An 18,520-nucleotide genomic window follows, 5' to 3' on the forward strand; every position below is an offset into this window, starting at 1 on the left:
CTCCTTTCAGAGGGCAGATTCTCCACCTGTTGGTGGGTAACTCATTCTTGGTGAGAAACAAAGGATCCGGAAACAGGTTCAGTTCTCCCCCATCCGGGAACTGAACACGACCTTCCTCTCTCGAGAGGGCTACAATCTCACTAACCCTGGCCCCGGACGCGAGTGGAAATAGGAAAATAACTTTTTGGGTCAAATCCATTAACGCACCCTCCTCATTGCTCCACAGAGAAGCGAAATGAAGAATTTTGTCTAAAGACCATGAAATGGGCTTTGGAGATGCTGAAGGTCTGAGCCTAGCGCAGGCTTTCAGAACTTTATTGCCTTCTAATATATTTGCACTTATTTTCCTCTAGGAAGTCTATGCTGGCTTCCGAAATCCCGAAACGCTTTCTGACCGCTAGGGAGAGAAAATCATGAGCTGCAGGATCCGGGTTTTCTGTAATGAAGCGCAGACAGAAGACTTCTGGACTCGCTGGGTCAGAACTGAATCTGGTAGTGGTAGAAACTTCAGTCGTAGTTCCCATGTCAGGGGGAACCACACGCTGTCCGACCACTTGTGGGTCACTATTGCCGCTACCCCTTTGAAGGATCTCAGTTGTTGAGGACCCTCAACAGAAGGTTGTAAGGAGGGAACAGATAAATCCTGGACCATCTGTTCAAGTCGAGGGACATCGCGTCCACTGCTTCCGCTAAGGGGTCCTCGTACGGGGACACGTACAGGGGCAACATCTTGTTGTCTTTCGTCGCAAAGAGGTCTATCTGCAGTTCTGGGACTTGTTCAGAATGAAGGAGAATGATGCTGCGTCTAAGGACCATTCCGACTCTATCGGTGTGAACCTGGATAGAGCGTCCGCTGTCACATTGCGGACTCCTTGAAGGTGAACTGCCGACAGGTACCACTTCTTCTTTTCCGCCAATCGGAAGATGGCCAACATCACCTGGTTGAGAGGTGGTGACCTTGATCCATGTCGATTCAAGCATCTCACGACTACCTCGCTGTCCATCACCAACCTTATGTGGATTGAGTGACGCGGGGAGACTTTCTTTAAGGTAAGGAGCACTGCCATAGCTTCTAGAAAGTTTATGTGAAAGGTCTTGAATAGCTTGGACCAAGTCCCCTGGACTTTTTTCCCGATGAGAGTGACCTCCCCGTCCCTCCTTCGAGGCCTCAGAGTGAATCGTCACCGACGGGGGAGGTGGCTGAAGAAGAACCGACTTCTTTAGATGTCTGGCTTGGGACCAAGGCCTGAGAAGAGTACGTAGCCGAAGCGGAACTGGTCTTCTCAGATCTCTTCGCGCGTTTGATACATAACTTCTCCAAACTCCGGTTGCATCCTTCAGCTGTGCTCTTAGCACTGGGTCTGTCACCGAAGCAAACTGGAGAGAGCCCAGTACCCTCTCCTGTTCGCGTCTTGATATCCTTTCAGAATCTAGAAGTCTCATGACAGAACCAGCTATCTCCTTCCTTTTCTTCGCCAGGATGGAGAAACAGTGTGACATTAAGTCCCAGTGGATTCCCAGCCACTGGAACTTTTGAGATGGAGAAAGTCGAGACTTTTTTCTATTGATCTTGAAGCCTAGATACTCTAGGAACTGGATCACTTGACTGGAAGCTTGCAAGCATTCTGTCTCGGATGCTGCCCACACGAGCCAGTCGTCCAGGTAGGCTACTACCTGAATTCCCTTTAGGCGTAATTGTTTGAGAGCTACGCTCGCAAGCTTCGTGAAAATCCTTGGGGCTATATTTAGCCCGAATGGCATGGCTCTGAAGGTGTATAGTCTTCGTTGTAGCTTGAACCATAGGTAGGGGGAGAGTCGACGGTTGATTGGAACGTGCCAATAGGCGTCTGACAAGTCTGTGGAGACGTAATATGCCCTCTTGGGCAGTAAGGTCCTTATGTGTTGCAGTGTTAGCATCTTGAATTTGCAATTCACTATGAACTTGTTGAGTGGCGACAAGTCCAGAATGACTCTGAGCTTTTCCGAGTCTTTCTTAGGAACACAAAACAGCCTCCCTTGGAATTGATGGACTTCACCCTTCGGATCGCATTTTTCTCCAACAGTTCTTGAACGTGCTCCTCCAGAACGGGGGTGGAGTGTTGGAAAAAACCGAGGGCACGGGGGTGGAGTGCTGTACCAGCTCCAGCCCAGTCCGTTCTTGAGTAGGCTGTGGGCCCAGGGATCGAAGGTCCACCGATCCCGAAAATTCTGAAGTCTCCCTCCTACCGGCATCATCTCACTTGGACTGCCGTACTGAGGTCTTGCCTCCCCGACCGCGACCGCCCCTGAATCCCCTTCCCCATGAGGGGCGCCTAGACGAGCCTCTGACTGCTCCTCTAGGCTTTGCTCGAAAGGAAGTAGACTGCCCTTCGAACGTTGGGGTGAACACCGTGGACTGTGTCGACACGGCCTGGGGTACCCACTGGAAAGTGGTCGGGGTTTGTGCCACCATCTGGGGCACTGAAGGCATCGGCAACTGCTGTTGCTGTTACTGTTCAACTGGCTTGGCTGGCCGAGATGGTAGCCTAGGCCTTTTAGTCTTCCTCTTCGGTTGGGGACCCTTATCCGGGGAAGACTTTCTCTTGATAGACAGGCCCCACTTTTGGAGAAGATTTCTATTCTCCGTGGCGGCCTTATCCACAACTTCTTTGACCAATTCGCTAGGGAAAAGGTCTTTGCCCCAAATGTTGGAGGAGATTAGTTTCCTTGGCTCGTGCCTCACCGTAGCCGAGGTGAACACGAACTCCCTACAAGCTCTCCTCGCCCTGACGAAGCTGTAAAGATCCTTCGTCACTGTGGCCAGATGAATCTTGGCCACTACAATGAACATTTCATGGACCTTGGGGTCACTTGCCATCGTCTCAAGAGTGGTCTGAAGAGACATTGAGGCAGCCAGTCTTTCTTTTGTCTCGAGCTCTCTCCGCAAAAGAAAGTCAGACCTCTTAGGGAGGTTTTCACCGAACTGACGTCCGGCAATATCAGCCTCCAACTTCCCGACTGAGAAGGTAAGATGGACGTCCTTCCAGTCCTTGTGGTCCATGGGTAGGGCCAGCAACAAGGGTTTACACTCCTCCAGGGAGGGGCAAGGCTTGCCAGCCTCGACTGCTTTTAATACAGCCGCAAACCCTCTCTGCAAAAAGGGGAAGGCTCTAGCAGGAGAGGACACAAATGAAGGGAGCTTCTTACTCAATGCAGTAACTTTTGAGTTTGTGAAGCCCCTCTCTTTCATCGAAGATGAAAGCAAAGCTTGAGCCTTAGCATGGTTCATCACTATGACCTCCTTCGGCTCTGTCTCCTCCTTTGAAGCTGGTTCCTTCCTCAACCGGACATAACAGTCCGGATATGACCCTTTGCTGGGCCAGAATTCCACTTCCTCAAGGGGAACTGAACCCAGCTTATCCGACATGACGATCTTTCCAGTCGTCATCGTCATGTGCTCAGCATATCTCCACGGGTTAGCATCTGAGCACAAGGGAAGGTCTTTCACATTGAGCCTTTTCTGGGGCCCACGTGATGCTGCAAGTTTCTGCATCCGCAGTTCCATTGCAGCCGCCTTCTCCATATTCTCCATCTGCATTTGTTGGATCATTCCAACAATGGAGGAGAGGGCCTGTCCCAGCTCTACTGGGAGAGCGGACGATGTTGAGGGAATAGGTTCAAGGATCAGAACCGGAGCAGCCGACACCTTGATGGCTTCTTCCTCTACGATGTCTGGAGCTTGATCTTCATCCTGGCCTCCTGCCAGGAGGTCTTCCTCCAGTCGCTCGGACACGTCTGACATCCTGTCGCCCAACTGGATGTCTTGCATGGCGACCGCCACTTCAGCATCCACCTGGATCTGAACTAGGGGGATCTCCTCTTGAGGCTGGGGAATCACTGCATCAGCTGATGCCCTAGGGAAAAAGTAAGCTCTCATCTTCTTACTTGGAAGATAAGGTCCAGAGGTGTTCTTCTGGAAGCCCCTTACCCAGGTGCGAAGCTTCCCCCTTGCTATATCCCTTGATTCCGCTGTCCTAGGGGAATCAAAAGCTTCAGTAATCAGGTTAGAGCAGACGGTACATACCTGGGGGTCCCAATACCGGAGCTCACCTTTGGAGACAGCGCATGCTGCGTGCCTCCTACATAATCCATGTCCGCAGAGGTTCTTACTGCGGACGTTGCAGAAAGCACTTCCGCACTTCGGACGTACCTCCTGCAAAGAGAAGAAAATTTCCATGAGTATCAAGTGAACTATGTATCACTGGATATGCACAGTTTAGCATAACAATTCAGAAAGGAAAGACACACACTTGTGTTTCCCTCACAACCAATTGTTGCAGCCTTCCAGATAATAAAATCGAATGGTTAATCTCTTCTAGAATAACCAATGCCAAGTTTCCAGAGGAAACAGGTGGAGCTCACACCTAAGCAATGATTTTAAAATCCTGGATAATAGACAAGAAAGAACTCACTTTCTTATCTGTAAGGCAACAGCAAAGGGCTGTGCAAGACAACACAAAAGTGTTAGAACACAGTGCTGTACCAAAACTTATACTATAGTTTTCCTCTTACAGTATAAGTTATACTGAAGAATACTGGTACAGTATAGGAGGTTATGTGCCGGCCGGCACACACCATAACTAGCTTTAAAGTATACTACTTAACAGCTATAAGGTGGCAGAACGCTGGTTCAAATGCATGTGCCGGCCGGCAACAGCCCATGTCGGCTACACAAGGTAGCACCCGGCTGCCGGCCACACTCCTGGTGACCGGCAGACAAGGGCTGACATTAGCCGGCCGGCAAAGGTACACAACCGATGCCAGCCAGCAGCAAAAGAACCAGAGGACTACGACTGCCCGGCTGCCGGCCTCATAGGCTGGCAGCCGGGTCGGGTACAGCACTAGAAGAAAACAGAATGGATGCCGGGATAAGAGCGTAAACAACCTCCAAGCCCGGCAATCCGAAAGAGTGCATATAAGGAAGGGGAGAATCTAATTCAGGCTTCCTGACCAATGCCGTCTGACTCAAAGTCAGGCATGGATGAGGGACCAAGGGAGGTCCGGGCAGCACTCAAGCAGAACACCCCTGCCGGCTGGCAGACTCTGTCGGCCGGCAAAGGACTGAGCCAATTCCACATCCTAACCTATCCTAGGTCCAGATGTAGAATGACGTACAGTACTGTAATGGCTAGGCCAATACGGAGATAGAGGGGGAAGGGACAAAAGAGGGTCCTACCAACTTTGCTTTAGTGAAGGATCACCCGCAGCCAAGGGAACTCATCTTAGCCTAAGGGAGATCCAAGGAGGGAGGCCAGCAATACTTGCCAGCTCCCAAAGAACCAAAGCAAGGAAGGTGTTGCAACTCTCTGGGAAAGAATCTTATCCTCCCACCGAGAACAGCAACAAGGACTAGTCTGCTAGATCACAAAAGAAGGAATCATCTCGTACAGAAACCTTCGGTAGTGACCTAAGGAGGCTAAGCCTCCTATGTCTGTGTCAGGCCAGCGAGGGAGACTCTACCCCAAGCCAGAAGAACACAGACTCAGACTAAAAACTCTGTTGTTCTGTCCCACTCTGAAACCAGACTTACTGGAACAGGAAGGTACAGTAACACCCCAGTATAGTTTTATCGAAAGTTAATTCAGATAAACCACTTAGGGATAAGCCCAAGGCTTAAACAGAGGGAAAGGGATTGCATACCTTCTCCGAAGAAAAGAAAGCAACCGGGGAGTATGAGAAAGTATACTAAGGCTCCATAAGCAACTTAGCATAGCACCAAGAGAATCGATTACCTAAATCACCGAAACTCACTCGTATACTATCTTGGAAATATTCAACAAAATCTTAAATGTATAAAAAACAGCCTAAAGCTTCAATAAAATTTGAATACACTCGGAAAACCAAAATCATGCAGAAAGTACTAGGACCAAACGACTAGGCTACATGGCCTAGCATAGGCCAGAGTTGGCGAATACTTCGCCAAAAATAATACTAAAGCACGAAAGGAAATCCTATGTAACGCTAAATAGCTAAAATTTATTAAAGCAAAACAACCGGGAATGTCGCTCTGGCTAACTAAAACTCATACCTAGCGAGCGACAGCGTCCATGACGCCACCGGTAGGCTACGGCTCTTGTAATAAAGATTAATCCTATTAATCACTTACAAATTTACCAAGAGCCTACATTTATACATAAAAGAAATGGTACTCAACTTATCAGAGGCCGACGAAGTTGGAGAAGCCATGAAAAGCTGAATAAATCCAAGATTTGCGAGAAACACAGGAAAAAACACCGAGTTGTTAAGCTACGCAAAAAGGAATACAGATGGCGCCCGGATTGGCGCCAGGCACGCTTACGAAACTGGAGAATAGGGAGCCTTGGGAGCGGCTCCCCCTTTTTCTTTCCCGTTTTCGTTTCTTGCCAATTGACCCCTCGATTGACCCCTCGATTGGGGTGCAGATTGCCATGTGGCGTGTCAAGAATACGTCCTCTGATATGTCGCGATATCCCTTTCATGAGGGATATTCGCTCCAGGAGTTAGAATTCTGGGTACCTTAAGGTAAATTCTCTGGGAATATCGCCGTAGTTGTAATATACCCTAGGAAGCTACCCTATAGGAACTTCCATCAGGACGACATGGCTTGAGCCCAAAAATATATATATGTGTATATATATGTATGTATATATATCTTTACCACTTGGTTTCATAAAAACTTCGTAACTCGCCTTATTATTTTATAAATTGGTCATCATTGTTCAGTCAATCCAATTCTAAAGTAATTTTAGGCAGAACCATTTGCATGATTTGTTCAAAAAGATAATACGTCATTTTAAAGGTGAAGTTTCATCAAAATAGATGCCCCCCACAACGTCACCCAGGCACGCCCAAACCCCTCATTGTAGTACCTCCCCTATAGACTGCTCAAACTCCCAGTCAGATCGATCTGTTGTCATGCGAATGCTAGGCGAACACTTTACCACTGTACTTGCTATGAGGCTAGAAGAATATCCTCCAATAACAAAGAAAGAGACTAAAAAAGTGATATAAACTACCTGGAAATTACAACATGTCTCCCCCCCAAAAAAAACTATTACAAAATTATTCTCTTTCATTATTCATTTTAATCATGAAGCAAACTCTTATATTTTAACAAAGCAGCATTACACTTACTTTCGCTTGCTTTGTTCTGTGTGGATAATGATTCAGAGCGAAGGACACATTGCACAAGCATTATATTAACTGAAAATATTGCGAGACTAGAAAATATACATAAGAAAGATCAATAAGATTTCCTAAGTGGATATATATATATATATATATATATATATATATATATATATATATATATATATATACTTACTATATATATATATACACACACATATATATATATATATATATATATATATATATATATATATATATATATATATATATATATATGTATACACAGTAAGTATATATATATATATATATATATATATATATATATATATATATATATATATATATATATATATATATATATATATATAACTTATATATACAGCATATATAAACTTTCTGAGTTTATGAAAGGGTTTGAGTATCGCCATAATCAAAGCTGCACTAATCAGGGACACATAATATAGGTTGATTTTAAGAGAACGATCAAACAATAGTCTCCCACCATCACCTTCCGCTCTTGCCAGCGTGTCATGAAAATTGACCAAACCCCTATGCACGAATAAAAGAATGTATGAGGCCTTTGTCATGCAGCGGACTACAGTAGAAACTGCTGTATTTATGTTTGTATATATACACATGTATATTTCATTATTATATCTCAAGAAATACCTTGCTTTGCCATGAATTTTCTCTTCTTTTTTTTAACGTATGGTCAGATTTGTCTTTCCTTCTTATCTTTACCATGACAACCTTCGCTTAATATAACCTATTTACCTATGCCTTCTGAAGAGGTTTCCACCTGGAAAAATAAACGAAGAATTCATATATTTCGGTTAATCTTCCTCTTTCAGGTGATGCAATGTCATGAGAAACATTTTGCTGAAAATGGCTCAGCATTCAGTCAAATTGGTTATTAAAATACTGTCAAACATTTCCAACTTGTGGTGACTTCTCTAAAGATCCGCGGTTCTAATTTAGGCAGAAAAGTATAAAATATATGAATAAAATCTTTGGAATTAATAGCATCAATATTTCAGATGTCCCCAATATATAAAAAAAACGCCAAACCATTTGCTTTATATCTGAAGGCTTTTTGAAATATTAGAACTGTTAACATATTTCATACCTAATTAAGCCTACCGAGTATGAGATATATGAATAAATTATTTGTAATTAATAATATCAATGTTCAAAATATTCCCCGATATAAAACAGAAAATCAAGGCCATTTGTTTTATATCCGGGTATATTTGAAATATTGAAACTGTTAATCACAAATAATCTGTCCATATACTTCATACCTTATTTAGCTTACTGAGTATGAGATATATGAAAAAATTCTTTGTAATTAATAGTATCAATATTTCAAATGTCCCCAGATATAAAAAAAAAAAAAAAGCCAAACCATTTGTTTTATCTCCGAGGGCTATTTGAAATTTTGGAAATGTTAATTACAAATAATCTATCTATATATTATATACCTAATTTATCCTACTGATTACGAGATATATGAATAATATCTTTGTAATTAATAGTATCAATACTTCAAATGTCAAGCGATATGAAACAATGCGCAAGGCGTTTTGTTTTATATCCGGGGCTATATGAAATATTGTAATTGATGATTACAATGAGTCTATCCACATATTTCATACCTAATTCAACCTACTAAGTACGAGATATATGAAAAAAAATCTTTGTAATCAATATTTCAAATGTCCACCGGGCATAAAACAAAAACCGCAAAGCCATCTTTTGGTTTTTGGCCAGAGAAAAGGCAAAGAGACAATACAAGATTTTGATGATGGACACACGGCGTCCAACTTTGAGGGTTGGCGTCGTAAAGTCCAGGGAAATGAGTCCCTGAAGAATTACAGGAACCATTGCTGTGAGGGAATGTCCTGTCTTTGTTTCATGGGGAGTCTGGAGTAGGGCTGAAATGACCACAGGAAAAATGGGGAAGATAAAGAACGGAAGGAAACAGTCGCCAAAACTGACAGGAAGAAATGGAGTGAGAGAGTATTATTATTATTATTATTATTATTATTATTTTATTATTATTATTATTATTATTATTATTATTATTATTATTATTATTAATAGTAGTAGTAGTAGTAGTAGTAGTAGTAGTAGTAGTAGTAGTAGTAGTAGTAGTAGAGTGTCATGTTAAAATCCCGATATAAAGAACACAAATTGTAACTTACTCTTTGTCCGTACGTAATCATGGGTAATTTTTAAAAGGTTAGTGTCATTATTATTATTATTATTATTATTATTATTATTATTATTATTATTATTATTATTATTATTATTATCATTATTACCTTTTTCTGTCTTTGTGTTTGTGATTCGCCGAACTCAAAACTATTTGACCGAATCTCATGAAATTTGGTGGGATGATTGGCCAAGATCTAAGGGCATTTGATTAGATTTTGGAAGTGATTGGGTCAAAGGTCAAGGTCAAGGTAACGAAAATGTTAAAAACGTCTTCTATCGTGGTCAATTTTTATCCGATTTGCATGAACACCATCATTTTTCTTGCTGACATAAGTGGCGGAGGCAAAGGTATGCGCTTTACCGAGTGCTCGTTCTTATCATTATTTATAAAGATATGTTAGATATAATGAAGAGAATAAGCAATATGAGTAATTTTTCATGAATTTCCTTTGTAACTGAAATGATTAGCATCAAGATTTCTCGAGATATGTTCGTGACATATAATATTTTCATGTAACTAATTTATTTATTAAAATTCACACTTCCGTGACATTTCTCTCATATTTCTTCCATGAAAAATTGGGAGTAAACTAATGTCATTTTATTTCTGAACAAAATATTTCTTTAAAAAGGTTTCTCCATGAAAATTTTTTTTTTCTTTTAAAAAGATATTTTTCTTTTCCATGACACTGAGCTTTGGAAATATTTAAAAGCCAGAATTTATGGATAAAAATATTAATGGTCAGATTTGATATCACTCTGCAAAACAATTTATATCTTGAGATATATTAATAAAGGATACACACACATACACAAACACACACACAAATAGGCCTATATATATATATATATATATATATATATATATATATATATATATATATATATATATATATATATATATATATATAGATATATATATATATATATATATATATATATATATATATATGTATGTATATATATATATATATATATATATACATATATATATTATATAATATATATATATATATATATATATATATATATATATATATATTATATATATGTATATATATATATATATATATATATATATATATATATATATATATATATATATATATATATATATATATGTATATATTTGTGTGTGTGTGCACATGTGTATGTATGTCTGAGGCCTTCGTCCTGCAGTGGACTAGAAACGGCTACAATTGTGGTTGTTGTTGTCGTTGGTGGTGGTGGTGGTGATGGTTTTGGGTGCATATATATATATATATATATATATATATATATATATATATATATATATTTATATATATATATATATATATATATATATATATATATATATATATATATATATATATATATATGTGTGTGTGTGTGTGTGTGTGTGTGTGTGTGTCTATAAAATATATATATGTTTTTTTTTTCAAAAAGGCCCATAAAAGAAACACAGGAAATATGAATAAATCACACTATATTTCGGTCAATAAACATCGACCCTCTTCAGGATGTAAAGTAAAAATGAGGAATACAGTGGAGAGTGACGGTTTATATACGAAAGCAAAAGGGTGTGTTCAATTGTTCTATAGTTGTTATAATTGCTGGAAGGATTAGCCAAATTTAATTACATCCAGGTGCGTCTTCTTATTGTTGAGCCGCTCGGAAGAAGTCTTGACCTCTGATGCATGTGTGGTGGTCGGTCTCCGTGGATTATCTTCTTTATGATAGGGTTGAGAAGAGTATTGTCCACTGTGTCAGCTTTCCATTGGCCCCCAGATAGGTTCATTGTGTTTGATTGATTTATGATGGCTGATTCCAGGATTTTCCTTCTGTACGGACAGGTACTCTTCAAAAGAAAAGACGACTCACTCCAGTTAATCTGGTGCCCTAAATCCCTAAGGTGAACGAAAATCCCCGAGTTTTCATAGCCATATCTAACAGATCTTTTGTGTTCGGATAATCTTTGAGATAGCGAACGGCCCGTTTGCCTAACGTAGACTTTTTCACAGTCCTCCACATGGTACTTTATAAACACAGGATTCTATATCTCTTTTATTTTGATAAACATTAATAAGGGCGCTTCCTATGGTCTTTGGATATGAAAAAACAAAGGGGTTCTCAGTTTTGATATGATTTGTTATATTTTGAATACCTTCTATATATGGGAGTTTTATCTTATTTTAAAAATCTCTTTGGTTAGTAGCATCATGATCTTTATAATATATCGTGTTGGCTTTGTTGATGGCCTTTTCTATGACATACGTCGGGTAGAATAGCTGGGCGAGTTGTTTACGAATGATTTCAAATTCTTTATTTAGGTAGGCTGGGGAACAGATTCTCAAACCTCTAAGAAATAGATTGCAAGCTACTCCAATTTTTACAGAAATGTCGTGATAACTAAAGAAATGAATGTATGAAATAGAGAAAGTTGGTTTTCTATACACAGTGAAATTATACCCCGTCGATTCCCTTATAATTAGTATGTCCAAAAAAAGCTAATTTCCCATCTTTTTCCCATTCAGTTTTAAATTTTATGCTAGGGACTAGGGAATTTAGATTATTGAAAAATATATTGAAATCTCCCCAGCTATCATCCCAATATGTGAAAATGTCATCAACATAGCGTTGCCAAACCATGTTCGTAGGTTTAATTGTTGTTAAAATTTCTGTTTCAAAGTATTCCATGTAGAGGTTGGCTAAAATTGGAGATAACGGGCTGCCCATACTACAACCAAATTTCTGTTTGTAAAAATTTCCATTGAAAGAGAAAACGTTATTTGACACGCTTAGTTTAATTAACTTAATTGTTTTTTCAATACCGAGGGGGAAGTGATCTTCATAAGTGATTAATTTTTCCCTCAAGAAACCTAGTACATCGTTGATCGGGACCTTTGTAAATAGGGATTCTACGTCAAGACACAAGAGTTTTACATTGTTTACCGGGATATTTAATCTATTGATTTTCTGGATGAAGTCCTCTGCATGCTTAATATGAGCTGAAGAAAAGCTCCCTAGAAAGGGAGACAGCAAGTCTGATAACCATTTTGATATATTATATATAAATGACCCTTTACATGAGACGATTGGGCGTAAGGGAATACCGTCCTTGTGAGTTTTTGGGAGCCCGTAAAAATATGGCAACGAAGGGTTCATGACTTTGAATTTTTCTAAGACCTCGATGTCTTTTTTATTATTTCCGATTTTTCTTACGGATTTGAAAAATTCCGGAACAATAGAGTTACGGGGATCTTTTGTTAGCTTTTCATATGTAGTGTCATCGTTTAAGAGCTGTTGAACTTTGTTGACATACGTCTCTTTATCAAGAATGACTATTTTTCCGTCTTTATCCGATTTTGTGATGATGATATTATCGGTTTTGTTTAATGAAAAAATTGCATTATGAAACCTTCAGGGAAGCGGATTTTTACTGTCATTTTGTTATAATGCATTTAACAAGATTCCTTTTAGGCAAGTTTCATCTTTTTCAAAATTGTTTTTAGAGAAATGTTTATCAAAGGCCACCACATAATCAAAATGACTTTCCCGTCTGGGTTTCATAGCAAAAGAGATGCCTAGATTCAGAGCTGTTTGCTCATTAACTGTGAGTGGACGGTTCGATAAATTCACCCTTTTACTTTCGTATATAAACCGTCACTCTCCACTGTATTCCTCATTTTTACTTTACATCCTGAAGAGGGTCAATGTTTATTGACCGAAATATAGTGTGATTTATTCATATTTCCTGTGTTTTTTTATGGGCCCTTTTGAAAAAAACATGTTAAACTGTTCGATTACAGTTATAAGTAAGACATATATATATATATATATATATATATATATATATATATATATATATATATTGACACTTACAATTAGTATTTTGAATATGCTTAAAAATCTCTACCTTACAAATATATATATATGTTTTTTTTTTCATTGGTGCGCATAACTGATACATCTTATGCAGATGTAGAAAAATGTTTGGATGGGCACATTAAATACGTAATCTTACAAAATGGTAAAATTATAAATAAACTTGTAAAAATTTGAATATATGAAGCATCATACTTCCACTAAGGAACATTTTAGATGGAAATAGAACATCCTTTCACTCTCCTTTCTGAAGCATCTCCAAAGCATTTATGCAGAAGAAACAGTAATCTGAGAGAGATGAGTAAATTGATTGAGTTGTCAAGAAGCTTAACTTGAATCTGCTATTAATAGGATCCTACTTCGAGAATGCTTCTTGAACCACTCGTAAGAAAGAGGATTTGAAGCAGTAATAAGTTGAGAGAGAGAGAGAGAGAGAGAGAGAGAGAGAGAGAGAGAGAGAGAGAGAGAGAGAGAGAGAGAGAGAAAGACTCACACTTAAATACTGGAAGATCAAGTACGCTTCTTGTGGATCACTCAGTTGGTTAAATACTTCATTCTTCCCCCATTGGTAGAATTATACTATCAAATATTGATTATCAATTATTTAGTAAACTAAGGACGTGAATAAATCACTTGATAATATATGCGTTAATTGATAAAAACAATTATAGTTCATAAAAAGATTTTGCCTTGAGGGAATTAATTCATCCAATGATAACAAGCTCGTAGCTACTGGAGAAACAGGTTTTGTGAGTCAGGAAACACAGAAGAAGATAGAAAATTCCATATTTTCAAGTGGATTGACTGAAGACAAATGATACTTAAAAAAAAAGATAGTAAATATAATTCATGTCTGCATATCAAGATTCGGCTTCAATGAAAACGGATTTCGATTGGCAATGTGACTACGGGAAGAAAAATATCTTCTTATTTTATTTATTTGGAGAAAGTCTTAGCTGGCAAAGATTTACCAAACTACTCATGAATAACTTGAATTTATTTCAGCTTGTTAGTTTATAGATCAGTGGAACCTTCCATCACCTTATCTGAAAAATGAAGACTTCGATGGATCACTGACCTTTTGACAAATTCTAAATAGAACACGTATTCATGAGCATGCGTGTCTGTATATATATATATATATATATATATATATATATATATATATATATATATATATATATATATATATATATATATATATATGTATTATATAAATATATATACATATTTATATACATATATATGTATATATATACATAAATATATATATATATATATATATATATATATATATATATATATATATATATATATATATATATATATATATATATGTATATATATATATATATATATATATATATATATATATATATATATATATATATATATATATATATATGTACATATATATATATATATATATATATATATATATATATATATATATATATCTCTATATCTATATAATACATACATACACACAAATATATATATATATATATATATATATATATATATATATATATATATATATATATATATATATATATATATATATATATACATATATATATATATATATTATTATGGTTCCCGTTGTATATTTATTCAATATTTTTTATTTAGTTTTCTTTTCAGTCCCTAGATGGAGTGAGTATCCTTAAAAATGTATGGTTGTTTTCAGTCACTAGATGGTGTGATTAATTAGTTGTGATTTAAGTATTGTTTGTTTGTTTCATGGTCCTTGGATGACCAAATATTGTTTACTTCGACAATAAAGTTTGCTTTGTCCAGTGTGCTTCCTGGATTGGTGATTAACGGTTCTTGGATTTATTACTTGGATTTAAAAGTGGTTATTTGTATTCGGTAAGATATTATTGTTCATTTTGTTTCGAAACACCAGTGGATTTATTTAAGAGAAAGTTATGAATTTATTTATCATTATTTCTTTGTTTCTGTACATACGTGTAGAATATATATATTGTAATTAAAAGTGGTTAAAAGTGGTTAAAAAGTGATTTTATCTATTTTCCCTTTCAAATTATAAACTTAAAACTGAACCTAGTAAACTAGCACTAACTTCTAAGAATATTGTTATGATCTATAAAGTGCTACATGAAATCGCTAATCATAAATACGAATCATAACAAATGGCGACCTTGCCAGGATATTCTACACGTCGTGTATGTACAGATATTTTCCTAATTGGCTGTATTATCGAACACATGCGTATTTTTTAAATATATTAATCGAGCGAAGTTTTGTGAAACATGTTTTCATTTTAGTTGACTATTGATGGCTGCTCTGTATTATTGATTTTTTGCGACCAAAAAACTTTAAGTGAAGTGTAAAGTTTAATATTTAAATTTAGTTTTGAATAGTAAAAATTATTGTAGTTATGGAGCCTTTTGATTTGAATGCATTTGTTAGTCAACCCTCTATTGGTTATTTGCGTTCGCATACGATGCGTAAAGAGGACTGGTTATCTATTGCGCGTGAATGTGAATTTGTTCGTGATGTCAAGAAAACGTGGCGTAAATCACAAGTCAAGCATTTTGTTATAAGTAAATTGGTTGATAATGATATATTAACTGAAGAAGCGTTTGATCTTTGTGATGAAATAAGTTCAGTGTTAGAGGTAAAGAGGTTAGAGTTGCAGTATGCTGAGAGAGAAAGAGATAGAGATAGAATAGAGAGGTCAGAACGTGAAGAACGAGACCGGAAAGAGCGGTTAGAACGTGAAGAGCGTGAATATAAGTTTAAGTTAGAACGCGAAACTGGTGGTGTAGCTCGGTTAGAAGATAGTAACACTAATGTAATTAGGTATTCAAAGATGATTCCTTCCTTTGACGAAAACTCGCCTGATGAATTTTTTGCTTTATTTGAGAAATTGGCAGATAGTTTAGAGTTACCTAAGGTAATATGGCCAATTCTTATTCAACCTGCTTTAAAGGGTAAAGGTCGGTCTCCCTTTCTTGCTTTAACATTAGAAGAAGGTAAAGATAAGATTTTATTAAAGAATCTATCTTGCGTGTGTACGAACTCACCCCGGAATATTACCGCTTAAAGTTCCGTAAATATCGTAAATTTGACAACCAGTCGTATGTTGAATATTCCCATAATATTGTGCGTATGCATGATAAATGGTTAAAGTCTGCTGGTGTTTCGAGCATGGATGAATATAGAGAACTAATATCAGTAGAACAATTTATAAGAGGTATACCCATTGATACGCAGAGGTATTTATTTGAGAAAGAAGTAACTACTCTTCAAAGAGCAACTGTACTTGCTGAAAATTTTAGGTTATTAAGACCTCGCTATTCAGGTAACCAATCCAGGAAGACACCAAGTAAGTCTCCTCAAAACTCACCACCAACAAGTCCTTATAGATTACCTGTTAAATCTCTTGGCTCTGGTGCTAGTTCAAGTGTAACTTGTTATTCGTGTGGTGAGGTCGGTCATGTGAAAGCTAGATGTCCCAAACATTCTAGGAAGAATGAAAGAAAGAGTAAATTAGAGGAATCTAATTTCTCTTGTTGTGATATAAATGCTGAGTCAGCTGGTGGTGTTGATGGTTTCAAACCATTCTGCTTTGACGGAGTTTTGGTTACTGGTGATGAACATAGTGAGGGTGTTGTTGTAAAGCTAATGCGGGACACCGGTTCATCGCAGAGTTTAGTTGTTAGAGGGGCAGTACCTGGGTTAGAGGACTGTCTTACCAATGATAAAGTAATAGTTAGGAGCATAGGTGGTTTGACTTCTTTGCCTCGGGCTAGAGTGCATTTGGATTGTGGCATATTCAAGGGTAATATCATTGTGGGTATTGTCGAGTCTCTTCCGATTCCTGGCGTAGATGTTCTTGTTGGAAATGATGTTGCAGGTAATCTTGTGGTGCCGGACCCAGTGGTATGTGATAATCCTTTGGAAGTCAGCCCTGTTCAGCAGTTGGAGGATGTGGAACCTGAGTTGTTCCCATCTTGTGTAGTTGAACGCAGCAGAGGCCTGCGTGGGATTGTTTTGACCGAATCGGTACCTAGTATTGATGACCAGTTCAATGCTGTTGAATGTGGTGCTAGGTCTGCAGTTGAGGATGACAAGGTGAGAGATGGAGTACGTTTAGATTTAGGGACAGATTTTGACTACTCTCTCTATAGTTTGTTTAATGAAAGTGTTCAACCTGATATTCCTACTGTGGTTAGGGAGAATAGTTTTGATACTACGAGTTGGAAAGGTTGTAATGGAAAAGTTGGAAATGTTTTGACATCATCATGCAATGATGTATATAAAATTAATGTCACAGATTTGAAACATGAACAAATTAACGATGTCTCTTTACAGCCTTTGTTTAAGAATGCATTGACAGAGAAGGAGAGTATGGCAGAATCTATATGTTACTACTTGAAAGCTTGAGTGCTAATGAGGAAATATAGAGGAAGTACCGCAGCAGCAACTGCCTCTTGGGAAGTTAAACAACAGTTGGTGGTTCCAGCATCTCTGAAAAATCATGTGATGAAGGTGGCCCATGAAGTCTCTACTACTCATCTTGGGATTAAGAAGACAGCATACAGTATATTGCAATATTTTTATTGGCCTAGCCTTTTTCGTGATGTGAAGGTATTCTGCAATTGTTGCGTAACCTGTCAAAAAGTAGGTAAGCCCAACCAAGCACCTAAACCAGTGCCTTTGGTCCCTCAAGTAGTCTGTAATGTTCCTTTTGAAAAAGTTATTATTGACTGCGTTGGACCTCTACCAAAAACAAAAAGACAGCATCAATACATGTTGACTATAATGTGTTCTAGTATTAGATATCCAGATGCTATTCCTCTACGGAATATAACTACTAAGAATCTTATTCCACACCTTGTCAAGGTTTTTACTCAATATGGCATACCTAAAGTTGTTCAAACAGACCGTGGTACCAATTTTACATCAAAGCTTTTTCAGGATGTTATGTTGGCTATGGCTGTTCACCATTCAATATCTACAGCTTATCATCCGCAAAGCCTGGGGGCGCTAGAGCGATTTCACCAGACGCTTAAGGAGGCTCTGACTAAATACTGACATGAACATCAGAAGGAGTGGGATGAGGGACTACCGTTTGTGTTGTTCGCCATAAGAAATACTCAGCAAGATAGTTTGGGATATTCGCCTTCTGAACTACTTTATGGTAGGAGTGTTAGAGGACCCTTAAAGGTTTTATATGATGTCTGGCTGGAAAACCACGAATCAGGTAAAGACTTACATCAATATGCTGTTACTCTTAAAAAGCAATTAGATGAGG

Source organism: Palaemon carinicauda, chromosome 11 (genome assembly GCF_036898095.1).
Source record: "Palaemon carinicauda isolate YSFRI2023 chromosome 11, ASM3689809v2, whole genome shotgun sequence".
NCBI lineage: Eukaryota > Metazoa > Arthropoda > Malacostraca > Decapoda > Palaemonidae > Palaemon > Palaemon carinicauda.